At 41.4% G+C, this 7,224-nt stretch overlaps 1 pseudogene; it reads left to right on the top strand.

Annotated features, from left to right (window-relative positions):
- Positions 1–3,795: 3,795 nt before the first annotated feature.
- On the top strand, positions 3,796–4,950 carry LOC140522877 (E3 ubiquitin-protein ligase RING1 pseudogene; annotated as a pseudogene).
- The last annotated feature ends 2,274 nt before the right edge of the window (positions 4,951–7,224 follow it).

Below are 7,224 nucleotides of genomic sequence, written 5' to 3'. Positions count from 1 at the left end.
CATATTTTTCTTCTTTCCTTTTCTTCAAATCTGTGATTTTATTCATTCAGAGAATTCCTGGTATGGAAATTGCTTCTACTGATAAAAATCAGTGAACTCAGTTGTAATTTATATTCTTAAAGAATTGCCTGGGAACTTCAGATATAAAGTAACTTCCTTATGGTCATAGAGCTATATATGCCAAAGGCAGGCCATGAATCCAAGTCTTACTGAATCTAAGGTTATTTCTTTCTTCACTATGCCACTCTGCATTACCTATATTTCTTTTCTATTCGTTGAGATTGAAAGTAGTGTGACTTCTATAATAAACCAACTTATGTTGTTGAATACTTTACCAAGTCACAGCTGGAGGAGCTTAAATGGAAGCATTTAAGACAGTTTCCTCACCACAAGCCTTGAAAGTAAAAGTACAACTCACAAACTCTTAAGAAAAAAACTATGGAGAGAGAACAAGAAGGGAAATAATTTGCTGTAGGAGAATTTCACCAAAGAGAAAGGGTTACTTCCAAGTATTCTAGCTAGAGGTTGCTAAGATTCAAGGAAGAAACATATAAGGCAAACTTAGGACATTATGACTCTCCAAATGAGGGATGAGTAAAATTAAATTCTTGTTAGAAATTCATAATTTCGGCGGAGCCAAGATGGCAGAGTAGTAAGACACACATAGGCTAGGTCTTACCCCACAGCTCATAAAAAGCCTGTAAAGAAGAAACCTCAACAAATTCTAGAGCAGCCACAGAACAATGCAGTGGAGGAGATTTCTATCCCCGAGTGATCTGAAAGACTGATGGGAAAGACCTGTCATACACCGGATGCGGACCAGAGCCTAGCCCTGCCTTGGTCACGTGGCACCAAGAGGAGCAGATCCAAGCAGGCTTCAGGGACAGAATCTCCAGTGGCAGCACAGATCCCTAAACCCAGAGGTGCCAAAGGTCAGTGAGAGGGTCTTTTCAGCTGGATGAGAAGGGAGCAGGGTGTCCCCATAACTCGGGCCTCCTCAGGTGGCAGTAGTAGAGGCAGCAGAGGATGAGGCTCCCAAAGCAGGCAGTAGCCCACATCCATTGTTGAAGGTCTCATTGTAAACCCCTTGAGGGAACTGAGCCCTGTGTGGGGTCCCTGCCCCTTCCTGGGCAGCTGATCTTAATTTCACACTGAATAGAAATTCATAATTTCTATCTAGTTATGTTATGAAAATAGTTTTGCCTTCAGGAAACATATACTAGCAAGAGTCCAAATTGTGGCATGTGGTTCTAAAATGAAAATATTTCAAGTATAGGCTTGGAAATGGATTGAGTATGCACTGAAGTAAATTCAAAAAGATTCACAACTAGATGGTGTAAAAGCAAGCACCTGAACATACACAGGAGGGAGTGCGATCATGGGTTCTTTGATCTGTTTTCCTAAAAGAAAAGCAACTTTTGAGGGGTCAACAATCACTTTAATCAAACACATACACATACACACACACACACACATATACATATATATAATTCAATTTACTTAGTTCAGGAGAAAAAGTCAGCATCCTGAACTTCAGAGAAAATACAAAGAAATAATAATCAACATACAGGGCTTTCAGCTACCTGACCATAAGCAATACATACATCACAGATCAATAGACAGATCCAGCTGTCTGACCATACATACATAGTTATCAGAGAGAGAAGCATCAACTTCTGGGTTTTCAAAGTCAGGGGGCTCCTTAGCAGTTGCCCAGAGTCTCCTCTGGCCAAACACACACTTCCAATGAGTAAGCCCCAAAGTAAAACCTCACCTCAGGGTATTTATACACTTTTCAGAGCCAGAGGTCAATCACAACCCTGGAGAACCAGTGCTTCATTTACAAAAGTTGTGGGCCTTCCTACAAATCTCTTCTAATCAAACTTCCCTTAATGGGCAGGCCTCTTAATGATTGGGGAAGGTCTTTAATCTCATTGACATTACGTATGGTTGGCTGTCAGGTAATAAATATTTCTTAGGCACAGAAAGTCATCAAATTATATAGAAGGGCTGGTGAGAGGAAAATGGTACTAATCTGTATTGGTAAAGGAAAAACCCACACTGAGAAAACTAGATAGAGTTGCTATTTAGTAGAGTTTGTTGAGTAAATAGGTGGTGTGGCTAGCACCTGCAAGGCAGGATTTCCTTCAAGAGTGGTGGCAATGGAAGAATCTAGACTTCAAGGCAGTAAATTGAGTTACATTGTATCAAATCTCTGACCAACTAAAATGTGGCCACCTAATCTCAAGGAGATTCCCACTCCAGTTTGATAACTATCAACATCTTTGTGTCTCAACCCATAAATCTGGGTGCCCTGCATATTTTTTGATAACTGACTTGGCTTTTTGAATTGTCCCAATTCCACAGACTTCCATGTGACAATTGCAAGGCTCCAAAGAGCACTGTAGTTTCATGAATGACCTATCTTGATATGCCTTTCTTCTATAGTGATCATCCTCAAATCTCTCTGGTGACCTCTCTTTTGTCAAAAGCACCAAATATCGCTTCTCTTCAGCTATATGAAGGGAAGGAGGTAAGCAGGGGGCTGGAAGTGTAATGAAAATGCCCCAGCTCTGGGACAGGGAACTCTCAGGTTAGTAGTGAAACAACTTTGTCCTTCACCCATCCTACAAGAAGAATCAAGAACTTATTGTTCCCAGCTAGGTGGTTGAAAAGAAGAAAGCAAAGGAGAAATTGTTCAAAATGATGGCATGAACAGTTGAGTCAGGGTTGAGAGAAAAGGGACTGAAATCAAATGATAAGGCTGGCTTGGTGACTCAAGAAATTACTTGGAATAGGATCAATTCCAGGGATGCAAGGACAGTTCAACATTAGGAAAATAATCAACATAAGTAATCATATTAAAACAAATCTATTCAAAACAATGAGGTTCTCATAAGATACAGAGAAATCCTTTGACAAAGCACAACTCTCATTACTCTTTAAAATTCTGCAAAATGTAGAATTAAAAGATACATAAATATTAATACTTATAAAGACATATGGAGACATGAAACTAAAATATATATTTTATAAAACTGTACAATACAATAAAATTGTATAAAACATGTGTGTGCATGTGTATGTACTAAATCACTAATAAGTGAAATGAAAAGCTAAACAATCCTGAGATTTTACTACACAGCCTGCAAATTGCCAATAACAATTCATCAACAAAGTACTGGGATGCTCAATGTTGGTATTGTTGTGAGAAGATAGGCACACTAGCATATCATTGCTGTACCTCTGAATTAATGTAACCATTAAAAAAGAATGAAATTATCCAGATGAAGTGGATATAAAATATACAAAATATCCATATGCTTTGATTTTGAAATTCATTCCCTAAATTTTATGCCAAGCAGGGCACTGGTAAGAAGAAAATCCTCATATAAACAAATATATTTATGTAAACATTGTTTGGTGATAGTAACAAATTGGAAATTAAGTAGATAACCATTGACTGGGGAAGGGCTAAACAAACCGGAGCACACAAACGTAATTAAATCTTTCTGTGCTATAAGAAATATTGCATATGATGAATACCAAGAAATATAAAAAGGTCTACCAGAACTGCTGCAGAGTGAAATAAGCAAAATTAAGAAAATAATTTGCGGGACACAAGGGCCTGAGCCCCCCAGCCATGGCGGCAGCAGCGGTGGCAGCCAGACCAAGGTCCTGAGTAGGAGGGAGCGGTGAGTTGAGTGAGCTTGACCTGGGAGGATTCCTGCAGGTATTCCTCAGGGACCCCATCTGCCCCAGCTCTCGGGGATGGTGGGGCTACTCCTTATTACCATGGCGATCCCAGCAAATCCACAGAGCACCAGCGAAACCTGTCTCTATGAGATGCATCAGACCCCACAGGAAGCCATCATGGATGGCACAGAGAGTGCTGTTTCCCCACTATCCCTACATTCAGAGCTCATGTGCCCAACCTGTCTGGACATGCTGAAGAATACCATGACCACAAAAGAGTGTCTCCATCACTTCTGCTCTGACTGCATTGTCACTGCGCTTCATAGCGGGAACAAAGAGTGCCCCACTTGTAGGAAGAAACTGGTGTCAAAATAGTCTCTTCAACCTGATCTAAACTTTGATGCACTGATCTCCAAAATTTACCCAAGTAGAGAAGAGTATGAGGCACACTGGAATCGTATCTTCATCTGGCTTAGCCACCTGCACAACCAGCAGACCTCTGTGCCCACAAATGCAGGCAAAACACAGGGTCCAACATGTAAGGAGGCCAATGCCAGAGTCAGACCAGACAACAGTAAAGAGTGATGGGGAGGGAGAGCCTGGTGAGGGAGAGAGTGGTGAACATGAGGAAGATGTTAGCTCAGACTCTGCCCCAGACTCCACTCTTGGACCTGCCCCTGAAAGACATCCAACAGAAGCTGAGGAAAGTAGCAGTGGAGGGACAGGGGTTGGAGTTACTAGAGGTATGGGTGAGGGAGCAGGCTCTGAGGATTCTGGTGACCAGGGTGGCCCCCTGGGTGGGGGGACCCTGGGTCCACCAAACCCACCTGGGGCCCCCAGTTCTCCTGAGCCAGGAAGAGAGATAGAGTTAGTGTTCTAGCCCCATTCTCTGCTGGTCAAGAAAGGAGAATAGATATGTGAAGACAACAGGGAATGCCACAGTTGACCACCTCTCTAAGTACTTGGCTCTAAGAATTATACTTGAGCAGAGGCAGCAGCAAGAAGCTGGGGATCCTGGGGCACCAGGTGGAGGAGTCTCAGAAGCTGGAAGAGCTGAGGGAGATGGGGGTGGCACCAGGAACTAGAGGAACTGATGGGCCAGAGGAGCCAGGCTTACCCAGCCTGGAGGGTGTCAGTGAGAAGCAGTATACCATCTACAGCACACCTGGGGGAGGAGTTTTCACAAGCCTGAATGGCTCACTGACCCTGGAGTTGGTAAACAAGAAGCTCTGGAAGGCTAAGGATGCCAAGTGACCCAAGGGGATGAGGGTTATAGGGCTTCTGTATGTCCTAGCTCCGCCTCCAGGTCTGTGCTCCTCCCATCTCCCACCTCCTTACCCTACTGCAAGAGGACACTGATGAGGACAAGTGGCTTTTATACAGTGTTTATATCACATTCTTCTATATTGTACAGAGTGGGGTGTGCCCCCCTCCAACTCCTTCCTTTTCTATTCACCAGTCACCTCCCTTCTGTAATGGGGATATTGTGGAGCGAGGAAAACCTTCCTTTCCCCCAACAACAATACATTTGCTTTTTGTCTTTCAAAAAAAAAGAAAAAGAAAATAATTTGCAATAATATAGATATAGAATATAACTGGACCAAAAAAAAATCAAAAGTGAAAGTTGCAAAATTACAAAGAAAAGTGACTGAAAAGATAAGATGTAAGAAGATACCACCATCTCTTTGAAGAGATGGCAATACCATAAATACCTTACATCACACATACTTCCAGACGTTTTTGATGTATTGATTAGCTATTCTGGTTTTTTTCCTTAATTTATACTTTAAAATATCATTTGTTATATAAGATGGCATTTCTATACTGCTTCAAGGTCTGCAGAGGGCTTTACAAATGTCCTCTCATTTTAGTTACACAATAAGCCTTGGAGATATGTGTTAAAACTACCTCTATTTTACAAATGAAGAAATTGAGACATATAGGTTAAATGACTTGTCAGGATCACACTTCTAGTGAGTGACTCAGGCTGGATTTAACTCAAATGTTCCTGACTCCAAATCTAGAAGTATATCCATTGTAAAAACATAAATAGAGCCAAGATGGAGGAGCAAATTGTAGGTGCACTCACCCTCCCTTGTTGACCTTGAAAAACCCAGAAAATATTGAACTAGGAAAAATGCAGGAATAGTGGGGCCAGCATAAGAGGTACAATAGTCTTTTAGCTCAGGACACTAGTGAGATTGATGGGAAGGTCCTGCTGGGTATGACTGGAAGGGACCAGTGCAGAAATGAGTTCATTCCAACAAGCCCCACTTCAGTGCATCAGTAGGAGATCCTGAACGCCAGGGGTGTGGAGCCCATAAGTGCCAACACCAGGGTCCCAGGTGACTTAGCACAGCTGAGGAATTGGACAGAAACAAGTGCAGATGGGGGTCCACCAGTTGCTGAGCCTGCCCATTCCCAAGAGCAGCCCTAGGGAAGGAGGAGACCTCCAGCAGCCAGACCACCAATCCTCAACACCACACTCCATGAGCTTCAGTGTAACCCCAGGGAAACTCAGACTTCACCTGGCCTCAGTCTTGGCACACACCAGCCAGCTCAGCACCAGGTAAGCTACAGCATTATACAGCTTCTAGGTGAAAGAACCAGAAGCCACAGAACACAAAGTCAGTAACCCGGCCCCTAGCTCCTAGTACAAAAATATGGGACAGGGCCCTCTGTGCCCCAGAAGCAAAGATCCACTTTAAAAACCAGTACAAAGAAAATCATCATGAGTGAGAAGCAAATTAGAAAAGCAAAGACCATAGAATCTTATTATAGGGACAGGGAAGATCAAAATACAAATTCAGAAGAGGACAGGATTGACATTATACCCACATCTGAAACCTCAAAAGGGAATATGAACTTCTCTGAAAGTTTTCTTGGAAGAGATTCTTGGAAGCATTCTTGGAAGAGATGAAGAAGGATTTTAAAAGCCAAATTAGAGATGTAGAATAAAAATTGACCAATGATTTTAAAAATATAATTGACAAAATGAAAAAAAAATTCACTGAAGAGAACAGCTCCTTAAAAAGTAAACTTGGACAAATGGAAAAGGAGGTACAAAACCTAACTGAAGAAAATAACTCCTTAAAAGGAACAAATGGATAAATCAAAAAGGAAGTACAAAAGCTAACTGAAGAAAACAATTGGTTAAAAATTGTAATTGGATAAGTAGAAGCTAATGACTCTATGAGCCATCAAGAATCAGTCCAACAAAATCTAAAGAATTAAAAATAGAATAAAACATAAAATATCTCATTGTAAAAGCAATTTCCTTGGAAAATAAATCTAGGAGAGAAAATCCAAGAATTACTGGACTACCAGAAAGTCATGATAAAAAAAAGAAAGAACCTGAATAGCATCTCCCAAGAAATTATCAAGCAAAACTGCCCTGTAGTCCTAGATTCAGAGGACAAAATAGTCATTGAAAAAATTTATCGATCACCTCCTGAAACAAATTTCAAACTGAAATCACTGAGGAATACTGCTGCCAAATTCTAGAATTATCAGTTCAAGGAGAAAATA

This window comes from Notamacropus eugenii, chromosome 2 (assembly GCF_028372415.1).
Source record: "Notamacropus eugenii isolate mMacEug1 chromosome 2, mMacEug1.pri_v2, whole genome shotgun sequence".
In the NCBI taxonomy this organism is placed as follows: Eukaryota; Metazoa; Chordata; class Mammalia; order Diprotodontia; family Macropodidae; genus Notamacropus; species Notamacropus eugenii.
Note: the sequence above shows the minus strand (reverse complement) of the source record. Positions and strands in the feature narration are given on the sequence as shown.